This window comes from Ambystoma mexicanum, chromosome 12 (genome assembly GCF_040938575.1).
Source record: "Ambystoma mexicanum isolate Mex_15411 chromosome 12, UKY_AmexF1_1, whole genome shotgun sequence".
Lineage (NCBI taxonomy): Eukaryota > Metazoa > Chordata > Amphibia > Caudata > Ambystomatidae > Ambystoma > Ambystoma mexicanum.
The window spans coordinates 1,042,832,596-1,042,857,657 of NC_090936.1; the positions used below are offsets into that span (position 1 = coordinate 1,042,832,596).

Below are 25,062 nucleotides of genomic sequence, written 5' to 3' on the forward strand. Positions count from 1 at the left end.
GCAAATAAAGAATACGAGAGGGGAGAAGCAGATGGCAAGGTCATGCTGTCCGAGTGAGCCATTGAGCACACGTTACTAGTGGGGAAATGTCAGGCGAGTCTTCATTTCTTTTCTGAATTGTAACAATTTGGACGCTACTGGGGGCAGGTTGGTATATATTTTTAGGGGTGTCACAGAATTGAGTGGCATCAACACCAGACCGATACATACATAGATTAAGTGAAACACTTGTGTATAGGCGCGTTATAAATGCCATATCATATCAAGTAGAGGTTTGTTAAGGGTAGTTGCAACGTGGGGCCAAAAGAAATATACTGCCCTACAACCGCTTCCCAGAAAAAGATGGCTTTTCTGGAGTAACTAACACAGGAAATTAGCAGAACATTTTTTCTTGAGCCAATTAAACTCTAATTAAGAACCAGATTGGCTTCTCCTTAAATTTTAAGTATCACGTCTCTGTTTTTTGTAACCCTCCTCGGGAGGTGCTGTCACTTCTCACAAGTGCAAATGTAGCTCAACAAGATGCTTTCATCTTAATGTTTATCCGACATAGTCTCTGGGTGGCCGTAATGTTCAATCTGGGAACCCCTTACCAGGATATGGCCTCATTTCTCAGTTACTTATCGTCTTGGGGTTTGAGTGTCCTTCTTGGCACCTTCCTCCATTTGATCAAGTCCCCGGAATCTCATCCTGGACTCCTGGTAGACTCCTCTTCCTGTGTCACGCCCCCACTGTGTGCATGCGCAATAGGCCTGAGTGATGGCAGGCAGAAGCGTGACATAGTGCCATGTGGAGCCTCAGGGCTTCTACCAGAATTCCAGCCACCTGTGGTTCTCTACAGGTTAGCTCTGGCTATGTTCTTATCCGTCCTGTCTTGGGGTCCTGGTTGTATTTCCCAACACCCCATCAACATCTATTGTCTCAAAGAAAAGCAGTGGTCTGGTGCCTAAGGAGATCTCTCCTACTCCTCCTGTCCTCTCCTCTTGCACCATCTCAATTTTCTGCCACATGCTCGTGCTTCTAACCCCCTCAACTACCTCCCTATTAGGCTTCATGTTTTAGAGCTCCTTGTCCTCAGATCCTTTAGACTCCTCTATACTGTGCCGCCTCTTCCTTTCTTTAACTTCCTCTTCTCCCAACTTCTTCATCCCGGTGTCTCCTCTGACAACCTCCTCGATACACCCCAACACCTTCCTCCAGATGTTCTTCCCATCCTCCTAACTATCCTCCACCTCACCTCCCATGATATTTCCTCCAACCTCCACTAGAATACACTGTGTGCCTCATCCCTTGCTGATCTCCAACCTCCACTATATTTCGATCTCCTTCCTCTCACCTTTAGCTCGACCTCCCATCCCCTCACTTCTTCTGATGTTCTGCCTCACTACCTCCTCATTCTTGAATCCCTCCTCATGTTCCACTCCCTCTAAGCTCCTCTACTGTTCTCTGGCCTCCTCCTTCCCACCTCCTCATGCCTGCTTTTGCTCTAAAACCTTTTAAAGAACTCTCCTCCTGTGCCTACACACGGTCACTCCAGCCTGTCCCCAGGGAGCACACTCATTTAACCCCATTCAGATGTCTATAATTCTGAGACTGAAAACTGCCTACCACGTCTATGGCCCCACCCCTTCCTGCTTAGAAATGTAGTCCGAGCCCTGATAAAGGCTAAACGTCACCTTCAAACTCCACTTGTGGCATGCAAGGAGTGATCTGCTGCAGCGGATCTCCGTGCTTTGCAATCACACACATTATTGCTCATGCATGTATGCAGATCAGAAAACTGAAGGTTTGTTATTGTGAGGTTGCATGCGCATGTGGACTGACTGCGAGCGCCAGACTCCTCTATACTGTGCCGCCTCTTCCTTTCTTTAACTTCCTCTTCTCCCAACTTCTTCATCCCGGTGTCTCCTCTGACAACCTCCTCGATACACCCCAACACCTTCCTCCAGATGTTCTTCCCATCCTCCTAACTATCCTCCACCTCACCTCCCATGATATTTCCTCCAACCTCCACTAGAATACACTGTGTGCCTCATCCCTTGCTGATCTCCAACCTCCACTATATTTCGATCTCCTTCCTCTCACCTTTAGCTCGACCTCCCATCCCCTCACTTCTTCTGATGTTCTGCCTCACTACCTCCTCATTCTTGAATCCCTCCTCATGTTCCACTCCCTCTAAGCTCCTCTACTGTTCTCTGGCCTCCTCCTTCCCACCTCCTCATGCCTGCTTTTGCTCTAAAACCTTTTAAAGAACTCTCCTCCTGTGCCTACACACGGTCACTCCAGCCTGTCCCCAGGGAGCACACTCATTTAACCCCATTCAGATGTCTATAATTCTGAGACTGAAAACTGCCTACCACGTCTATGGCCCCACCCCTTCCTGCTTAGAAATGTTGTCCGAGCCCTGATAAAGGCTAAACGTCACCTTCAAACTCCACTTGTGCCATGCAAGGAGTGATCTGCTGCAGCGGATCTCCATGCTTTGCAATCACACACATTATTGCTCATGCATGTATGCAGATCAGAAAACTGAAGGTTGCATGCGCATGTGGACTGACTGCGAGCGCCAGTATTTATGCAGCTGGACTCTATTTCCTAGAATGTAGCACCTCTGATATCATTCTAACTTTGTGGGGAGAATTTGTCAAACCCGCATGCCAGAGGTAATGACATATCACCAGAATTTACCTTGGGAGATGGGGGTGCACTATTCCCATATGGAATGACTTTTAGGCATCATTATGCTGAAAGAGCGCTCTGTCAAAGATGGTCTATTCTTGCTGAGAGCTTCCTTTAAAAGGACAGGAACATGTTCTCGCTCCTTGTGACAAGACCCTGACAATGATCGGGGCACAATGGGTAGGTCAGGGGATGCTCCCTACAGAACCCCAGGATCACAAAGGGAGTGGAGGCACCCATCCCCCTGTGTTTACTGCACTCTTTATCCCAAGGGTCACGCAGGGGACCGTATCATAGTGGGTAGCTCCAGAAGGTCTATCTCCATGTTTTTTTTTAGTTTGTGCACTTTTTGATTTCAAGCCAGGTTATGTTGCTACTTCCTGTGCTGCATTAGCCTCCTTAGATAATTAAGCTGTCTGCTAAGTAGGAAGATGATTTCCTGAAGATGTCTTTATAGATTGATTCTAATGCGAGTATGGCTATTACAGGCCCTGATAGGAGTTGCAGAACGTGCAGCTCCAGAGAGACACCATTCGACAGAACCCTAGCAAGGAGCAATGGCAGCACCGTAAGTGAGCATCTCCGGGCACTAGAAGCTCAGGGGATTAACTTTGCATTAGCAGCCGGAGTGAGGGGAGCAACCAATCAGGTTGCTTGGATCGCGGGCTGAATCTACCAATCCAAGCCCACATTCCATGCAACCTGATGGCTGCTTCCCCTGCCCTGCCATCTTACCCCTACCCCACCTTCATTTCCCTTCACATTTTCCATCCCTCCGACCCCCACTAACGTGATTACTTCAGTGGCGGCAGTGTATGCCACTTCCTGATCCATGGTGGCCATCTTAAGTAAGTGTTTTGATTCAATGAACAAGTATGCTGCGAGGCCGTTCTGTTCATTGAATCAAAATACTTTCCTTTTAGCACCCCGGTTTCCAGATTACAAACCCGGGGTGCTAATAGCAATAATACCCAATCTCACGTGCCGGATCGGGTGGTAACGGCACCGGGGCCCAACCATAAGATGCTTGCTGAGCTCGGGCCTGTACCTTCGGCCCTGGGCCGTTACCAGCCGGATTGGGTTTTATTGCTAAAGTGAGCTAGTAAAATGAAACCCCTCTGAGTCTAGAAGATCTTGCAGTGCTGTAAAGGCGGTGCTAGGTGAATGAGCAGAGCAGACGGTCAGTGCGATGCATTCTCTGGGCCATGTGGGGAGTAACTCTGAGTGTTTTGGAGAGTAGCAACCTGACCCTGGCTTGTTCAGGTATACAGATTCAGAGGCTGACCTGGGGCAGACTACCAAGGAAGGCTGTGAATGTTATCAGAGGTGCTTTTCTAAGTCAGGCGAGGATTCCCATCAGCCTGGAGATTGATATTTTCTGCTCCATTCATACTTCATGCTCTTCCACGATTTCTTTACAAATGTGGTCTGGAGGTCAGTGAACGCGGCAGTGCTCCTTTTTCCTGCTGGAGAGACTGGCTTGTAGTCTACTGACCTTAAATCTCAACTAGCAAGGTGGAGGCACTGTACATTGGGTCCTTAGTCTAGTTTAAAAGTGAGGGGTACACCAGGCCATAGCTTGCCAACCAGCAGGTATGACCTCCCAGATCAGTCAAATCCCCACACGATTCCGAGCCATCTAACCTAAACGTCCATGGATACATGTACTCTGCTAGACGTAATGCTTTAAAGAAAATCACTATGATGAGCTGGGGAAAGGGATGATTTATTTTGGAGAAACCACTGGCAGTCACAAGGTTTCTGTAGGTGTAAATGAAGATCCCCTGGTATCACCAGGGTTCTTGATTCAGGAAGCTGTGTTCTTTAGAGAAACTGTGTTGTTTTCCATGTGTTGTTATCTTGCCACGCAATGTGTCCTATTCCAATGTTGGCATCTCCTCCTAAGAATCCTGCCCAACTTGTTATTAACTACCTAATGCGCTTTGCAAACTGCCTCGCATAACCACATCAGACAAAAAGAAACGGTTGCTTAGCAGCTCTCAATGACTTATCAAGCAATTGGAATGCTTAAATGACAGTTCACAAGCATAGTTATGCATTTGCATTTTACAAGCCGTTCATGTATCCTCTATCCATTAGGTTAACGTCTTAGAAATGTTGACTGACTGTTTATTTAGCTAATTTACATTTATTTGTTCCTGCCCTGTGGATGCCTAGGTATGGATTAGCAATGCTTGATTAGGGCATTTTGGAAGCAGTGCGCATGCTCAGTCATTGCTTAAGAAATGCCTTTCATTTTTACTAGGGATTAACTGCAGTCACATAGATTTGGGTGTAGGGAGGGTGGTTGGGATGTGCGTTTTAGTGCTGAGGAGAGGGGAAGCATGACTGCGTCAGCTGCCAATTGGCAAACAACATTGATAACCCACTGTTACTGGACTGTTTTGATCTTGTGGTGAGGCCTGTAAAACTTCTTTGTGTAATATTTGATTGACGCATTGTTTCTAGTAAGATCGCTAATGAGTGCTCATTTTTGTAGTGAAAATATAAATGTGTTTCATACCTTGAGGTGTTTGCCTCTTCTACTTGCTCAGCAGTACAACAAATATTGGAGGTCCAAGAACTATTGCAAAAAAAACAGACAATAACAAACACAGCACCGATCTGCTCCCATCTTCCCCTGCAAAACACACAAACACAGTGTTGGTACATTATTGCCTTCAAAGATTATAACACTTAATGTCACACAACTGTAAACGGGCCTGCCAGCCTTCAGCTGCCCCCTCCCCGTAGCCCATCAGGTACCCTGCCCTTCTTTCCCAAGCCCGCTCATCAGTAATCTGCCCACATCACTGAGAGGAAGCACTTTAAAATGCTCACTACCACCTTGCTTCGAAGCCTCAGCCAGGAATACAGGGCTTGAATGAGCTCTGGGGCTGAACATGTGGGTGATGCTGAGGCAACGGATATGGCTGTGGATTTTTGCTATCAGTCACCTTTTATGGCCTATGCATTTGCACCTTAGAAATGCACACATGCACATTGACACGTTGACTCGTTGACTGATACAGTTCAGTGTGTTCTGTGCAAAGTATGCCTCACACTCTCATTCACTTAATATAGTGCAATCCCCTCAACTTTGAGCACTTGTCTGGTGGTAAGTAAATATGCACATGGTGAGCGAGATGACGGCAGCAGTCTTTTTATGGGACAGGACAGGCTGTTTCAGGCTTGCGGCCTATATCTGCAATGGGTTTTTGTGCATCTTCGGAACCTCTATAAAGAAAGTTGCAGTGGTGATTCAGCTCCCGCTCCCTGCACTGCACCATCATCCCTAAATCTCTCTGCACATGTGCAGGCGCCACCCTAAAATCTACAATCTTTCCCTACATCCTCACCCCTCTGTTTCCTTCTAACCACTGTCCTCGCTTTTGCCTGTTTGATATGGGGCCATACAGCTACAAAGCACTTTGTGACAATGTAAATATGCAGAAATGTAGAACGAAAATAGTGAGATCATAAAAAATGCACATGCGCAGAAATACACAAGTTAGTTGCCTCGCTGGAGGTTCATTAAGAGATTTGTATTTTCCTCTGAATTACTGAGGTAAAATATAGTGAATTATGATAGAAGATGCAAAAGTAGATATTAAAAAGTGAGCTTCTTGATATGTTGAGTTATGGTACTATCATGCAAAAATGCAACAGTAGATTTGCAGAGAAAAGGTACAATCACAACTTACTCAAGGATTCCCTGAATAAACACACATGCATTTTTGTTAACTATTCGGAAGTTTTATATACAGCATTATTAGAGCACTTGACTTTGTGCATACCACATGATGGTAGCAGCTGCAGATGAGGGGGGCCACACCTTACTATATGGTAACTATACACCGATAAGGTGGTATAATAAGGGCATTTGAGGCCTGCTCTTGACATATGACAGCCAAAACCTAAATATTTGCCATCGCTTGTTTTAACATTTTCATAGTTTTTTCATTCATAAGTATAATTTATGTTAGTTCTGGACCAAATTGATAAGAGGTTGATGTGAATTTGCTATGGAAATTATCTTGTAATTCACACTATATGAAGTAATGTCCTATGGTCGCTAGTGGTAAATACTTCTAAGGTTCCACATCATCTGTATTCTTCTTGTTTTGACCATTGCTTGAATATCCGTGGAACAAGGTCATCTTTTATAAATCGTCCTAATGATATGAATACTAAAATGAACTGTTTGCAGGTTGGTACGTTTCCTCGTTTTATCAATAGAGCCCAATCACTTGGGTCCCCACTATAGCTTGCCTCAGCAGGTAGGGAAGCAGTTGTTGTTTACGTCATGAAACAGAGTTCTCGCTACAGTTGTTGCATCCCAAACATCGATGGGTGCAAATGAGATGGAGCAAATATTGCTGCCTCTTTAGTTGTCCAGGAATCCGATGAACATAGCTCAAGAAACTCCCAAACTCAACATAACATGATAAACCCCCTTGACTATGGTCTACTGATTAACAATGACATTAAATTTACTTGAACAGAGGTCTTCATTTTCAAAAATATTCACGGGCAGAAGTGAATTACTGGAAATTAATAAACAGGCAGGAGAATTTGCAAATTAACTGCCAGGAAAACCCAATCTTGGAATCCATATTGGTAGTGCATTTTTCATCTTTGTTTAAACAACCAGTTTGTGGGAAGAATGAGGTATTGAGTAGTGTACCATGGGCTCTCTCTTTTGGCCGGCAGGATGTTGTGTTGATGATTTAACAAAGTAATGATTACTGAGCCCCAGGCCATCGCAGCCTTTGTAACCATTCTTTAAAGATGATCCTAAATTGTGGGCCATTTACTTGTACACCCTAGTTAAACAAATATTAGTACTCCAACAGCTCCTGGAAATTTGGCACTGTGCACATGTAATTCCCATTTACAAAAAGGGAAAAAACTTGATCCTTTTAACTATCGTTCAATTGCTTTTTTGGACGCAGATGCAAACATTTTTGCATCCCTGGTTTTGAGAGATCTTAACCATTGGGCTCAGCAAAAAGGGATTCTAATGCGCTTGCAAACGTAATTAGGAAAGGGGTGGGGACCCCCTTGCCAGGAGTAGCAATGGACTGTTTGAAACATATGCCAGTTAAAAGGGCTTCTTCCCCGATATATGTGGCCAGTATCGATCTGTCCCTCGCTTTTGATACTGTTAACCGACAGGACCTGTGGTAGAATCCTAAATTGTGGAACATTTCAACTCCTTTCTCAGCATATTGAACAGTGTACATAATGATCCAATAGTAAGACTTAGGCTCAACCTTCAAGGTGATCTCTCACAGCCTGTGAAAACATTTAACTGTTTAAGGCAAGGATGAATCTGAGACCCACTTGCATTTAATGTCTATCTATCAGACATGAGGCAGCATTTAACCCTTGTATCTCTTATATCCCCACAGATATTTGATGTAAAGGTTTCCTGCCCCTTATGCACAGATGCTATTGTTCTGTTGGACTGTACATGTCTGAGGCTACAGAGACTCCTCAATGCTTTTTCTTTCTACGCCCAACAGCATAATCTCGCCATTAACCAAAATAAAACACATATTTTGCAGTTTACTTGATATAAGAGCAAACAGCCAAAGAATTGGAGGCTGATGGAACAGAAATTGGACAATGTGGACGAGCTCTCATATTCGGGACTTAAAATCCAGTCCCGACCTAATAAAAAAACTATGATGATATCGATTAAAAGGAAAGCAAGAGCCTTTGGTTATGAAATGAGACATTTTTTAAATAAATGTGGGTAATTTACTATTTTATAAGTAAACATTTTTTTACATGGGAAAAGTTATTCCAGGTCTGTTATACGGTCTAGAGACATACCAGTCTCTCTTTTATAATGATGTTTACTCCCAAAGAGAGACTTTTAAAATTATTTTTATTTGTATTTGGTTTGTACCAAAACCTTTACAAAATAGTAGAATTGTAGTAACAAAAAAATAGAAATAGATACAATTCATCTACATAACAATACATCTTACATATTTACATTGCGATTATTGCAAAAGATTGTCACATGGTTCCATGTTATAAACCGAGTTTAAGCAATTCCACAACAAAAGCTTCATTTCCTCCTTGAGATTAAGCAAGATTTCATGCACCATATATAATTAAAATGTAATTCATCAAATAGACCTTTACAATTTGCGATTTTACTCATCCTCAGCCTTCGATCGACGCAATTCCATGTTAATGATTGTCAAAAAGTGAGTAAGAGCAAGTATCATCAACTGGTTTTAACCCCACATGGACCTCAACCAGAAGAAAATCCTTGAGTATTCTGTTTTACTGACATTCTCTAGACCAAATGTTTTAGCCTTTCAAATTCAAAATGAGGACATGTGGTGTTGAGATGTTTTAATGTTTCCATTTGAGTCACATTCGAGAAAAATCTTGGCCCTTTCACCATTGAGGCCCAATGTTTTGTCTGCTCTTTTGTTTTAAAATGATTGAATTTAAACCTCATTTAAGCGCACATGCTTTGTTGCATGGAAATCGCATCAGATATGTACAACGCTGAGATCATATGCGTGGAAAGCATGCGTATTCTTGATGCAAACTATAGTTACCCAAGGAATAACTATAGTTACAGACCAGTCATAACTGTATCTTTTTTTTAACACTCACAGGTCTTGTAATTAGTTCTTCATTTGCTTCAATATTGATCAGTAAGGATTGCATTCTTAACTGACATTTTCCTACAGAAAGAGGGGGGATGTCCCTTAACATATCATTGAGATCTTCATATAAAGAGTGACTGGGTGGGTCTAGAAATTTGGAGTTATTAAGCAGTAGCCTCCATAGATATCCAGATTATAATGAGTTTAACCCCAGTTTATGCCTAGCAATCACATTAGGTAAGAAACTAGAAAAACATAGGACCTCCATCCAGATGCACCCTTGAATACCATTCCAAAATTCCCCCATGTCCAAGAGGCACATCATACCTTACAACAGTATTGGTTCAACCTTGGAAATATAATATTCAATAGCTGGCATCAGAGAAAATTTACAGTTTGTTAAAAATAAATTTCATCTGTGACAGCAATGGCCTTAATTTGTGTGTTAAGGAGTCCCTCCACATCAACTGAGAGGAGATGTTACACAAGTTGTAGCCAAGGTATCATAGTTGCGATACATGTTCGATGTGTTCACCTCCCATGGATCAGGTCATAGTTTTTCTTTTTTTACAATCCGAAAATACAACAATTTTCGATTTCTCTGCATTCGCCTGTAAATTATGTTTTAAAGCGTAAACCGTAAAGAGCTGTAGTTTAGTGTGTGGCCCATATGTCATTCTATCAAAGAGTATGAGGTCGCAATTGCCTAATCTTACGGGAGTGATCCCCTGACCTTGCCATATTTCATCAAGATCACACAAGTAGAGATTAAACAAGGTGGACGCCAAGTTACATCCCAGTTTGACCCCAACATGTGTATGTATAGCACCTTTGAGCGAGCCCTCCTGGTTGATGCGTCCTCTATATGTTGTATTCTGATGCAACACGGACACAAGCAAGATATAGTTAGCAAGTATACCATATTTTCCCATCTTTTGCCATAAAATGGCATGAATAACACAATCGAACACAGATGTCATATCCAAAGAGGCCATAAATATTGGCCCAATTTAGCTGCGTTTGACAGTTTCTAGCAAATGGGACAGGATGGTGGCATTTAGTGCGGTGCACATTCTCTTCCGAAATCCGACCTGGAATCAGGAGAGAATGGCAGATTTTCAAATAATATTTTCAAAATCGTTTAAAGGAATAGTGTTCGGGCATGTGTTTTTAAGCATACGTTGATCGATCGTAAAAACATTTTCAATGCACCTTACCGTAGTTTTCCTCTTTTGTACACATGCGAAATCAGGCAGCAGGGTGCGGCCATCTTGTGATAATCTGACCCGTTGCCGCATCGCCCAAGGTGGACTGCCCTGGCGGCACTAAATCATATCCCCGCCCCTGAGGCTGAGATCACTAGACGCGTACCGCCCATTTCACAACGCCAATGCACGTCTCGTGTCAACATTCTCTGCGCTTCAGCTAATAACGTGTCTCCATGGAAATGGCAGGACGCCTCTTTCCTCAATAAGTATAAACAGACTGCTTCACAACAGACATCAGATTTGCTTTTCCATTCCTTTCACTGTCTTTTTTTGAGTATTCTGTGCCCCATTTCTGTGCTCTGGTCAGCTACCTTTTTTCCCCATAATGGGAACAATACAGCCCTACCAGTACGAGCTGCAGTATTCCGAGGCAGAATTACTCGAAAGAGAAAGATGCGCAAACGATGGGGCTTCGGACGACAGTTGGGAGGACGATTCAACAGATCAAGCCTAGTCACATGGATGGCGTTTCCACCTGGTGTAGCTGCAATCGGTGCACGCTAATGCCAACCGAGGAGGAGAACTCCTGCTGCCAAGAAAACTCTGGATGCTTGTCCTACATATTGGAAGGCGAGACACGGCCGCAATGCGTTACCAAGCTGCCAGACTTCAGGGCAGCCTGCCTCACACGGTCTGTGTTGAGGATTATGATGGTGCTTATGCACGAACTTCGCGCAACAGTTTGCCCTCGCAATCCAAGCAACGAGTAAGTGTACTCTAGTTGGGATGTCACTTAGGCCACTACCATTTCATGATTGTCTCCTATATTGTCGTACCTTTGATCTATCATTGCCAAACGAATGTAGTCTTGCAATTCTATACATCACTCGCAATTTGGGGAAATCATAGTGGTCTCCTTATGTTTATTTCATGTACAGCCATGAAGCAATATTTCTTTGTGCCCCAAATGTAATGAAGTACATAGACGTTCAATATTGTACAGTGTCTAGGTAACATTTGTACTGGCAACAATGCCATTGGATACAAGAATTGTCATTGGCAACTAAGGTTTAATACACTTATCTTGTTCATTTAAAAACAGTTTGTATCTTTCTTTTTCACAGGTGGTACAGGCTGGTGGCCTATCGTTCGTTTACATGGTGGCTTCATGGGAGGCTTGGACACCGCGTCGACGAGTAATACCCGCCTGTGTCGTTGGTGCCATTAGAGAAACTTTCCCCAGTGACAGTGGTCAGTTCAGGGGATTTTCCCTCACTGTGCTGCAACCAGAACTTTATAATGTGTAGTACATTTGTGCCATCAAAATCAGCAACAAAATAAAACACAACAGAACTATCATCAATGGTTGTTTCAATTTTTCAGTGATTCAAGTGTGTCTCCATTCAGCAGTGTTCCGGGCCTTGTCTGCACGCCTCAGGCACATCCATCCCCCTCCATTATCAAAAGCAGTTCGCACCAGTGGATGTGCGTTGCCAAAGGGGGCTGGCAGGGGTGGGAACGGCCAAGGTGCCAAACACCATGTACACTTCAAAGGTATCTTACGCGCAGGGGTCATTGTTCACATGCCCTCCTCAGAGCCCGTGTCCCCAGGCAGGATCCCCTGAAACAGGCCGTGCATTTACAATCCACATAAGTGTGTCTCTCTTTCAGCACTGTTCCGGGCCTTGTATGCACGCCTCATGCCCATCCATCCCCCCTCCATTATCATAGGCAATTCGCACCAGTGGATCTGCGCTGCGAAAAGGGGCTGGCAGGGGTGGAAACGGCCAAGGTGCCAAACACCATGTACACTTCAAAGGTATCTTACGCGCAGAGGCCATTGTTCACATGCCCCCCTGTTAAGACGGATTTCTGAACTCTGTCCTGGTGGCGCAGAAGTTCAGAAGGCCAACCTAATTACTTGGAACAGGGTAACCTCTGGACGAGCCAGACCAATCAAGGTAGCGATCGCGGCGGTCAAGACTAGGTCTCAAGAGGGGTGAGGGTGACTGAAAGCCCGCAATGAGCACACAAAGCAAGAGCGCTTACAAACTACTCCAAACAGTTGTTATATCAAAAATATATACACATTTATTTTAAGGCCTTTAAAACAATGACCGTAGCGAGAAAATCACAATATCACAATATTAAACCAACACATACCATATCAACACAATATATATACAAATACAACAGTCGCTAGCGTTATAAGCACGAAATGTGTAGTCCACCTGAAAGGGAAGGAAAACAGGCAGTGCGATAACGCTTTAGACTCAGTTCGCCTTCAGAGGCACCTAACTAGATGGAAGTCCGAGCCCTGCGAAGAGTGGAGCCTTGTGCTCAAAGTACCTGCCACGCCGGTGCCAACGGGCAAAAGGGGAAGCTCTTCGGAGGAAGTCAGGCAGTTCGGGTTAGTGCCCAGCAGAAGGAGAACAGGTTCCGCAACTCAAGCGCAGCCTCCACAGCAAGCAGAAGCAGAGCGCGAGTACGGACAAAAGGGTGCTGTTTTTACACAGCGGGGAAAAGCAATGGGCTACTGCAGGAGGGCGACCAGATCCTAGCTAAACTACTCACCGGTCCCCGAAGCAAGCAGACCCAGGCTTCTCCACGTTAGTTTCAGCAGCTGGCAGGTTCAGAAGAGCAGGGAACGCCTCGTAGTCGTGTAGAGCAAAAAGACGTCCCAATCGACGAAACCAGCACAGTTTGTTGCCGCAGCAGGACAACGGAGCGGCCGTGGGTATCCGAGCCAAATGTACACTCCTCCCTTCAGACTTGGGAACGCCAAGTGTACGAAGCGTGGGAGAGTGACCAGGACTCGAAATACAACACAACCTGGCGGCGGTGACAGAGCAGGACTCCCTTGTAAGCTGGTCAGTCAACTGGATGGCCCAGAGACACTTCCGAAGGCTTACTTGGCAGGAGATGATGAAGTCGCCGGGAATAGCTGTTCCTGCTATTCCAAAGGTCGAAGCACCAGTACAGGCCTTCTGGTTCGATCAAAGGAGGAAAGGGTTTCACAGGACGACAGCAGTGCAAAGGAGGATTCCTTCAGCGGGTCACCAGCGATTCCTCGGTCCAGCCTCTTGGTTGCAGGATACTTGGCTCCTGTATTCCTTCGTTCGTGAGAACTCAGGAGATCGACATGGTAGTGGTGTTTCCAGCCCCCTCTTATCCACGGTTCCCTTCGCGCCAAAACGGAGGGGAGCCAATGGGAGATCCGCTCATCAACACACATACCATACGTGGACCAATCACGGACCACGGTGGTCCCAGGCATTCACACTACCCTAGACTCTCTGGCACCCAGGATGTGTATTGGGACCAGACATCCCAGCCCACACCCTGGAGGCACACAAACGACATGTAGAAGCCCGCGAAAGCAACCACGTTTCGCGGGAAAGTACATGCCCAAATAAGGAAGGCCCCGGGTCTCTCGACCTGGGGAAGGTGAAGGGAGCAAGACGGTCAGTGGACAAGACAAAGGAGCCTCGTGGTCTGGCCATTTTGGGAGCCAGGCCACCATTTTGGGTTCAGTGCGAAAAACGTGCTCAGAACGCCAAAAGGAGCTCAAAATAAACAAAACGATCGCTGCCACCATTCGAGTCCCTGAATGACTTGCACCGATCAAATACCATCCTAAAAGAGTATCTAGGGCCTGTAGAAGGCTAGAGACCCAAGAGAGCTGTAACTTAGCTTACAGTGCCCTCTTGTGTCATGTTGCACGAAAGTCGCAACACGATAAAAGAAACTACGGGAAACAGCGTTCCCCGGTACTGACTGTCTTAAGGGCATGTCAGTTTCCCCGTAAGAAGGAGCGAAAGCCCAGAGGAGTGCAGCAGAAGGCTGCACTTCTCTGGCAAAGTCAAGAACAAGGTGCAAAACAACAGCAAAAAGTTTAGGGGTTGCCACATGGAAGGAAAATTACCTACAATTATGAAATCTTTCCTAACACTCGCCCCTCCCAGACTATGGACAGGGGGAACTAATCCACCCCTGGATGAGTCTCTTGTTCAGGTCGGTTAAACATTCTGGACAACCCATCAGCATTGCTATGTTGGACACCTGGCCTATGCTCAATAGTGAAGTCGAAGCCTTGTAGACTTATGGACCACCTAAGCAACTTTGGATTCTCCCCCTTCATGTTCATTAGCCACTTTAACGGCTTATGGTCAGTCTGCACAGTGAACTGGGTCCCATAGAGGTAGGGCCTCAGCTTCCTTAGGGCCCACACAACAGAGAAACATTCTTTCTCTACCGTGGACCATCTGAGCTCTCTGTCCTTAAGCTGGCGACTAATAAAACCGATAGGGTGTTCCTTACCCTTCTCATCTACTTGTGATAGTACAGCTCCTATCCCAGTGTCAGAGGCATCCGTCTGCACGATAAAAGGTCTTTGATAATCAGGGGCCCTGAGGACAGGGGCCTGGCACAAGGAGTCTTTTAAGCCATTGAAGGCCTTCTCACACTCGTCGGTCCAAGTTACCTTCTTGGGTTTCTTCGGAGTTGTGAGGGCAGTCAGAGGAGCAGCTATGGTGCCACAGTCTGCCACAAAATTGCGGTAATACCCCGTGAGTCCTAAGAAGGCTCTCACTTGGGTTTGCGTAGTGGGGGTAGGCCAGTCTTGTACTGCTTGTACCTTACTGGATAGAGGCTGTCTCCTCCCTCCACCTACTTCATGTCCAAGGTAAACCACTGAGCCTTGTCCATTTTGGTGAGGGGCCACTCGGACACCCTCAAAAGAGCTTTCTGAAGGACTGCTTTTGAACAGGTCGGGGAGAGGTTCAGACTCCTCTTCCTCAACGTCTGAAGCCAATAGCAGTGCTGCGATTTCGCCGCTTGGGACGAAAGCCTTCAGCCTATTCACGTGAAACACTTTTGGAGCCTGTCCAGGCCTTCCAAGGTCCACTGAATAGTTAACCTCACCCAGGGGCTCCACCACTGGGCAAGGGCCTGACCATTTGTCCTGTAAAGCTCGAGGCCTTATGAGATTCATGATCAGGACTTGCTGACCAAGTGTAAAGTTGATGAGGGAAGCTTTCTGGTCGTACCAATGTTTCACCAGCGCTTGCCCTGCCTTCAATTTATCACTAGCCAAGCCCATCAGAAGTACCATCCGTTTTCTGAGCCCTAGCACATAATCAACTACATTGGTAGTAACAGGGGGAGTGGGCATCTCCCATCCCTCTTTGACGATGGCTAAGGGTCCCCGCACGGGATGACCGAACAGAAGTTCGAAGGGGCTGAAGCCAACACCCTCCTGTGGTACCTCTCGGTAGGCAAACAGTAAGCATGAAACAAGAAGAACCCATTTTCTTCTCTGAGGCTCCTCCAGAGCCCCAATCATGCTCTTTAACGTCCTGTTGAAACGCCCCCCCAGACCATTGGTCTGGGGGTGGTATGCAGAAGAGAACCTGTAGGTGACCCCACATTCTTTCCACATAGCCTGCCTATACTTCGACATAAAGTTGCTGCCATCATCCGGCACAACTTCTTTAGGGAAGCCAACCCTAGTAAATATGCCGAGTAAAGCTTCTGCAACTGACTTGGCAGTTACAGTTTTCCATGGGATGGCCTCAGGATACCTGGTTGCATGGTCGACCAGCACCAGGATAAACCTATTGCCCGAGGATGTTTGCGGGTCAAGGGGACCAACCATGTCGATCCCTACCCTTTCAAATGGTACCCCCACAACTGGGAGCGGTACCAACGGAGCTTGGATTGTCGCGCCAACCTTACCAGACAACTGGCAGGCGGCACAACTCCTGCAGTGACTTTCTACTTGCTCCCCCATCTTGGGCCAGTAGAAGTGCATGGATAACCTTTGCTTGGTCTTCCTCATACCGAGGTGACCAGCAAGGGGAACTTCATGCGCCAACTGCAGGAGGAAGGGCCTAACAGCAAGGGGAACCACCAACCTCCTATGGTCTCCTTCTGTAGACTCTGTGGGCTCACTATACAGGAGTCCACCTTCCTGGTAAATCCTATGCATCCCAGGAGGCTCACCCTCAAGGTGGGAGCAGGCCTGTCTCCTTAGGCCTTCCAGAGATGGGCACTCACGTTGGCCTTTACTGAATTCATCCCTATCAGGACCTCCTTCAACTAACAAGTCTTTTAGTTCAGGATGATCGTTGGGGTCGAATACTTCAGGCATCGCCACCTCCTCGTCAGGCCCAGGCGATTGACCAACTTCCTCCACCGCAGTGGTAGGCGAGCTCGGGGGAATATTCTCTTTCCCTCGTTTTGACTTGTAGACTCCTTTCGCCTTGGGTTTCCCCTTTGGCTGGGGCGGCGTATTGGACTTGGCCAATGCTGCCCGTGCTTGAGACCGTGTGTAGGGTCTTTCGGCAGTGTCTCCTACGAGCCCTAAAGCTCTGAGATCATTACCCAACAAGACCTTTCCCGGGACGTTTCTCTGAATGCTCACTGGAATCCTGACTGCTGTACCATTTAAAGTAAGATTTACAGGTATTACTGGAAACATACGGAGGGGGCCGTCAGCCAACTTAGTGGGCATCAGAGTAGCTCTGGCAACTTCCTCTGAGTCTACCAAGGTAGAATCCACTACAGTGCGGCTGCACCCACTATCCCTAAGAGCTGGAGTATCCACTCCATTGATCAGCACACTGTCTTTAAAGTAGTGCTTGGTATTATCCGGAATCCTAGCATAAGCCTCTGCGACTTTAGGCTCCCAGGAACCCAGGGACACTAAAACTACCTCAGCCTCTATTCCGCTGGGAAATGAGTCTGAGGAGAAGGATGCTCCTGTAATCTCTTCTTCCTCGTAGGAGGAGAAGGCCAGATTAGCGGAGTGGACCCCCAAAGGTCTAACCTTACAACGGGGATCCCCCTTCACGTGGTCAGTTGCTCCACAAGAAAAACAAGCCCCAGTGGGTCTGTTTACGTAGGGAGGCTTATTGTAACCAGAGTTCTGTTTCGGAGGCTGACCTCCACTACCCTGTGAGTTCTCTTGTGTCGTACCCTTGTTTTTCTTTTTGTGGCCCTTATGGGAAGAAGATTTAGCAGATTCCCCACCCTCCATATCTTTGGACTTTTTCCCTTCCTCCTGCTTACCAGGATGAGTTTTGTCCTTATGGGACACTCGATGTGACACCCATAAGTCTGCTGCAATGGCCAGCTTCTTAGGATCTATCTCCTTCGAATCGGCCAAATGCTGCTTAAGCTCCGGGGAAGAAGAAGCAAAAATGTGTTCCAGCATGACAAGATTTATCATGCCTTCGAATGTAGAAACCTTATAACCTTCGACCCAGCCAGTTAAGTTTTTCAAGGATTCAGCGACATAAGATACCCAAGTACCACCTTCCTTTTTCTTATACTCTCGAAAACGCTTTAAATATTGGGCCGGAGTCTTCCCAAACTTTAAAATGAGAGTTTGCTTTAACATTGCGAAATCAGCTCGCTCAGCCTTTGACATTTCCATAATGGCACTACAGCCAGAATGGGGCAGTCTACTGAGCAACCACGCAATCTTATCAGCATTGTCAACTTCTTGAACCTCGCATGCATACTCAAACGCATTCAGCCAGTCCATAATGTCATTCCTCTCTTCATACACACTGAGCAGATCTTTTGGAAACCGTGGATGAGAGGAAACCCCAGACCCATGTCCAGGACCCTTGGACCCATTTGCAACCTGAAGCTTGGCCAGTTCCAACTGGTGATCCCTGTCTTTCTGTTTTTCTGCCTGTTCGATTTTTAGTTTGGCTATGCTGAATTCAAGCTCCTGCTGCCTAAACCGCAGCTCTTGCTTCTTGAATTCAAGCATAGCCTCCCCATCAGCACTGGCAGAGGAAACATTAGACATTACATCCTCCCTGTCCTCGTGGTCGCGATGGATCAGTGCAGCGGCAGAACCGTCGGTTCTACCAGTGAGAGCAGCCCCACCACCTTCTGCACTGTCCTCAGAAGTAATAGCGTCAAGCTGCGCTTCTTGCCACGCCACGATTCTTTGGATCATTTCCAATTTAGTGCCTTGAGAGGAAACCCCTCTCTCCGCACACATCTTCTTCAATGTTTCTGATTTGGAAGCATTTAAAGTTAACAAGGTATTTGTTTCCATACTGTTTGATAGGACTATGGCCTTTTTAAAGTTATACTACAACAATTCACTACGTGTACTGGTTGGAATAACCTGAAATGCCTTAGTTCGAGCGCAACACTGGATACCTTCAGTCGTATCCCACCGCTGTACACCAATTTGTTAAGACGGATTTCTGAACTCTGTCCTGGTGGCGCAGAAGTTCAGAAGGCCAACCTAATTACTTGGAACAGGGTAACCTCTGGACGAGCCAGACCAATCAAGGTAGCGATCGCGGCGGTCAAGACTAGGTCTCAAGAGGGGTGAGGGTGACTGAAAGCCCGCAATGAGCACACAAAGCAAGAGCGCTTACAAACTACTCCAAACAGTTGTTATATCAAAAATATATACACATTTATTTTAAGGCCTTTAAAACAATGACCGTAGCGAGAAAATCACAATATCACAATATTAAACCAACACATACCATATCAACACAATATATATACAAATACAACAGTCGCTAGCGTTATAAGCACGAAATGTGTAGTCCACCTGAAAGGGAAGGAAAACAGGCAGTGCGATAACGCTTTAGACTCAGTTCGCCTTCAGAGGCACCTAACTAGATGGAAGTCCGAGCCCTGCGAAGAGTGGAGCCTTGTGCTCAAAGAACCTGCCACGCCGGTGCCAACGGGCAAAAGGGGAAGCTCTTCGGAGGAAATCAGGCAGTTCGGGTTAGTGCCCAGCAGAAGGAGAACAGGTTCCGCAACTCAAGCGCAGCCTCCACAGCGAGCAGAAGCAGAGCGCGAGTACGGACAAAAGGGTGCTGTTTTTACACAGCGGGGAAAAGCAATGGGCTACTGCAGGAGGGCGACCAGATCCTAGCTAAACTACTCACCGGTCCCCGAAGCAAGCAGACCCAGGCTTCTCCACGTTAGTTTCAGCAGCTGGCAGGTTCAGAAGAGCAGGGAACGCCTCGTAGTCGTGTAGAGCAAAAAGACGTCCCAATCGACGAAACCAGCACAGTTTGTTGCCGCAGCAGGACAACGGAGCGGCCGTGGGTATCCGAGCCAAATGTACACTCCTCCCTTCAGACTTGGGAACGCCAAGTGTACGAAGCGTGGGGGAGTGACCAGGACTCGAAATACAACACAACCTGGCGGCGGTGACAGAGCAGGACTCCCTTGTAAGCTGGTCAGTCAACTGGATGGCCCAGAGACACTTCCGAAGGCTTACTTGGCAGGAGATGATGAAGTCGCCGGGAATAGCTGTTCCTGCTATTCCAAAGGTCGAAGCACCAGTACAGGCCTTCTGGTTCGATCAAAGGAGGAAAGGGTTTCACAGGACGACAGCAGTGCAAAGGAGGATTCCTTCAGCGGGTCACCAGCGATTCCTCGGTCCAGCCTCTTGGTTGCAGGATACTTGGCTCCTGTATTCCTTCGTTCGTGAGAACTCAGGAGATCGACATGGTAGTGGTGTTTCCAGCCCCCTCTTATCCACGGTTCCCTTCGCGCCAAAACGGAGGGGAGCCAATGGGAGATCCGCTCATCAACACACATACCATACGTGGACCAATCACGGACCACGGTGGTCCCAGGCATTCACACTACCCTAGACTCTCTGGCACCCAGGATGTGTATTGGGACCAGACATCCCAGCCCACACCCTGGAGGCACACAAACGACATGTAGAAGCCTGCGAAAGCAACCACGTTTCGCGGGAAAGTACATGCCCAAATAAGGAAGGCCCCGGGTCTCTCGACCTGGGGAAGGTGAAGGGAGCAAGACGGTCAGTGGACAAGACAAAGGAGCCTCGTGGTCTGGCCATTTTGGGAGCCAGGCCACCATTTTGGGTTCAGTGCGAAAAACGTGCTCAGAGCGCCAAAAGGAGCTCAAAATAAACAAAACGATCGCTGCCACCATTCGAGTCCCTGAATGACTTGCACCGATCAAATACCATCCTAAAAGAGTATCTAGGGCCTGTAGAAGGCTAGAGACCCAAGAAAGCTGTAACTTAGCTTACAGTGCCCTCTTGTGTCATGTTGCACGAAAGTCGCAACACGATAAAAGAAACTACGGGAAACAGCGTTCCCCGGTACTGACTGTCTTAAGGGCATGTCAGTTTCCCCGTAAGAAGGAGCGAAAGCCCAGAGGAGTGCAGCAGAAGGCTGCACTTCTCTGGCAAAGTCAAGAACAAGGTGCAAAACAACAGCAAAAAGTTTAGGGGTTGCCACATGGAAGGAAAATTACCTACAATTATGAAATCTTTCCTAACACCCCCTCAGAGCCCGTTGTCTCCAGGCAGGATCCCCTGAAGCAGGCCGCGCCCCTGCAATCCACATAAGTGTGTCTCCATTCAGCAGTGTTCCGGGCCTTGTCTGCACGCCTCAGGACCCTCCATCCCCCTCCATTATCAAAGGCAGTTCGTACCAGTGGATGTGCGCTGCCAAAGGGGGCTGGCAGGGGTGGGAACTGTTAGGCAGAATTATATGCAGTACCCTTTGGGAACACCACACACAATTAAGACTACAAGTGACAGTACAAATTCACCTTTGGTACAAGCCTGTACTACACAGTAAAGTGGTAGCGATGGCTGAGCAGCCAGACTTATCTCAAGACCAAGTGAGCAGTATCAATAGTTACACAAAGGACAGCAATTACTATGATTCAAACAAACAGTAAAAGAATATACATTTATTTACACATCAGTTGTATAACATCTCACTAAAGTAAAGCAGTCGAAAAATCAAACTCTTAATACACCACACCCCTCCCAATAGATTCTGGACAAGTTAAGCTCAAAAATGAAGTGTGAGCAAAATGGCACTTCAACAATTTAAAAAGGGAGCGAAAGACAAAGTTAGATACAAATTGAGCAGCACCAACAGATAAGTAAGCAGGGTAATCTAGAAAGAGGAACTACAGTGATGGAATCAAATCAAAAAGACTTAGGGCCCAAGTCAATAGGACAAATGTCTTTTGCTCAAGATCACACAGTTCAGGGTAGTTCGCGGTTAAGTCTTTGCCAAGAGTTCCGGACGAAGTTGGTCGGCAGAAAAGTTAGTTTAAAGAGCAGAGAAGGACAAGCCCTTGGATTGGCGAAAGGTTTCACACACCTTCTCCGCGGCTGTCCGAAACGAACAACCGGATTTGCACAGTACCTTTAAATGGAGAAGAAGCTGTAGCTGAGGCGGACGTTCCTGGCAGCTCCTGCAGGCTCATGGTTCCTGAAGCGACTGTCGGACTGACATGAAGTAGGAAGGTTGGAGGGTCTTGCACTGCCCAGGGAAGAAACCAGCAGCAGAGCAAAGCAACGAATAAAAGGTGCGCTCCTTGAAACCCAAGCAGGGTCCGACCTTCCTGGCTATCCGGTTCACTGTAGCTCTGTACAGCAAATTCGACCAGAGGAGGGAGTCCTGGCTTGCAGTTTGGGAGAACTGGTTGGTCTCACCAGTTCAGGGGAAGAAGATTCCTGGTAGATCTTCTCTCTCGTTGGACGCTGAAGATTCGGACCTGCAGCAGGGCTTCACCGGGCGGTTCAGTCGTTTTAGGGGTCCTCTTCTGTCAGCTCCTCATCGGTTTCTTTCGTTCCAGTGGCGACTCTGCCTTTCCAATCCCAGAGACCTGCTTTTTATGCAGTTTTCCCCCATTCACACAGCCTGGCTGTCAATCACACAGCAGGGTGGCTGTCCTGGCGGGACAGTAACCTAGCCAATCAAACAGGAGTGCGACTTGGGTTACCAAGGGAACCCATGGCAGCGGTCCTAAAACCCCTCCCTCACATCCTGCCTACCAAGACTTTCAGGCACCTAAGGAGGGCTTCTGCGGAGAAGTCCGTGAAAAGACGGTGAACAAAGGAACCACAACCTGGTTTGGGGCGCAGAGTAAAAGACGAGAAAGACATTTTCAAAAATAAATGGCTAATAAACCCAGCCAGAACCGTATAAAAACGTATATGGTCCAGCGGGTTTAAGTTCGAGGCTACCAAGATAGCCTAAAACAATACCAAGGTAATTTAAGATAACCGTGGTAGGAAAAATAGGGTAGTTACCACTGCCACCAGTTGAGTCTTGATGAAAAGGGAGCGAAACAATGCTCCAAGAGAAACAGACAAAAAGGGATAAGTATTAACCCTTTCCAGTACTCTATGTAAGATAGTTTGCACTGGGTCTGTGGATTTTAAACAGACTAATAAAGTCAATGGCAACTTTACATATTCTGGGAGACAGTAGTCGGTCCCAGAAAATGGAGTCTGAGTTGGGAAGTCTAAAATACAACCCTGTGTCACTACACTGAAGGTGGTGTGTAACACACAGTAAAAAGATGATGCCTATGGAGTAGGTGAGGCTCCACAGTCTATGAACACAAGAATGTTAAAACACATACAGCAAAACACATGTAAGAGTGGGAAAAAAAGGCTCACACTGTTACCAGGTGAAACAAATTAATCCTAGAAATCCATCAAAGCTGCTAAGGGACTCAGTAGGTAAGGGAAATTAGCCATTCTGGAGAATTCTCCCTAACACTCACCACCCCCAGACTAAGGGACAGGAGGATTTAATCCACTCCTGGATGAATCTCTACCTCTAGTCGGTTAAAAACATCCTAGAGAGACCATCAGCATTTTGGTGGTGTCAAACTGCTCTGTGCTCAATGGTGAAATCAAACCCTTGCAGGCAGATTGACCATCTCAGAAGTTTTGGGTTTTCCCCTTTCATTTGCATTACCCATCTCAAGGCTTGGTGGTCTGTCTGAATCACAAAAGTAGATCCATACACGTATGGTCTAAACTTCTTCAGAGACCACACAATGGCAAATCATTCACGCTCTATGGTTGCCCACCTTGTTTCTGGTTCCTTCAGTTTCCTACTGATGAAGCAAATGGGGTGCTCCCTACCTTTCTCATCCAGTTGACTAAGGACTGCACCTATACCTGTATTGGAGGCATCTGTCTGCACAATGAAGGGGTGGTGATAATCAGGTGCTCTTAGGACTGGAGCTTGACAAAGGGCTTTCTTCAGGTTTTCAAAGGCTTGAGTGCACTTCTCACTTCTCACTTCTCACTTCTCACTTCTCATTCCATCTAACCTTTTTTAGGGAATTTTGGAGAGGAGATCAAATTCAAGGGAGAAGCTATGGTCCCATAGTTCTCTATGAAATTTCTGTAGTACCCAGTGAGACCTAGGAAATCTCTCACCTGTCTTTGAGTAGCAGGGGTGGCCCGGTTTTGCACAGCTTGTACTTTGCTAGGCAATGGCCTTATTTCACCTCCTACTACCTCATGACCAAGGTCAGAACAAACCCCCATTCATCAAGACATTTGGGAAATGTTATGTTTGTGGTTCAACTGACCATGGGAAAGGGGATCCTAGATGTAAGGGTAAACCTTCTGGGGTCCACACTGTCTCCTTAGTCTTCTCCCCAGAGGAAGAAGTACCTATGGCAAGTGGAAACTTTCACCTACTGGCTGATGAACCCATGTGAGTCTCAGCTAGTGTTTCTTTAGTGTCCCTGGGCTTGTGGGAACAAAAGAATTTAGATGTCTATAATTCCATCCCAGATAATACTAAAGAGAATTATAAAGATAGTGTTCTTGTGAATGGCCAGGAGACTCCTGCCATCAGAGACACTGGAGCCAGAAAAACTGTGGTGGATGAATAATTTTTCAAGGTGGAGGATGTTGCTAAGGCACCCAAACGCCTCACCAATTTAGCTGGAGTCCCTGTGCAAATGCTTCCCCAGTTACCAGCTCTCATCCAGTGTAATGATATGACTGTCAAAATACCTGTTAGTGTGCAGAGTGAAGTGCCTGGGAGAGTTCTGTTGGGTAAAGACCTGAAAACTCTTGGAGTTGTGTCGTCCCAGTAAGAGGAGACAGGAGCTCACTAGGCCTGTCAGGGAGAGGACCTTAAGAGGCTCTCCAGAGGAGTTGATAGAGGAAACTATCACTTCCACTCCACAGGAGTTGCTCAGTGATATTTCTGGAATGAAAGAGGTAAAGGGGAAACCCAAGACCTCAAGGAAAAAGTCAGACAGCACCCCTGTGCTACCAACAAGGACATCCCAAGATTGTCCAAGATCACACCTGTGATCCCTCCAACTGCTGAGGCAGAGAGTGAGGTACAACCTTGTGTGGTTGAGCCAGTTTCTTTAGAATCAGATCTGGAAGAAGACCCTGTTTTGGTTGGAGATCTTGACCCTGTTGACCATCCTGAGCTGCAATCTTTACTGGCAGAAGGTGAACACAACAGGGCAGACTTCAGCAGAGGACAAAGAGAGTGTCCTACTCTCGAAGGTCTTCGACAACAGGCTGCTAACCAACTTGATGGGCAAGAAGTTGGAAAGCACAGGTTAAGCTGGGAAGATGGCCTCTTCTACAGTGAACTGACTGAGTCCATCCCTGGGGACTGAAAAATAACTGTAGTGCCCCTTGCCAACAGACTCCAGTTCCTACAGTTGGCCCAGCAGATACCTTTTGCTGGTCATTTAAGTTTCAAAAAGAC

At 46.6% G+C, this 25,062-nt stretch overlaps 1 long non-coding RNA gene across 2 annotated transcripts in view; it reads right to left on the reverse strand.

The window, feature by feature from the left end:
• LOC138514226 (uncharacterized) overlaps positions 1-25,062 on the reverse strand; it is a 468,254-nt gene that overhangs the window by 167,473 nt on the left and 275,719 nt on the right. For both annotated transcript variants that reach the window (XR_011281898.1, XR_011281897.1), the window contains one exon: positions 5,204-5,320. This is a non-coding gene — a long non-coding RNA (uncharacterized lncRNA). The remainder of the gene's footprint in view (positions 1-5,203; positions 5,321-25,062) is intronic.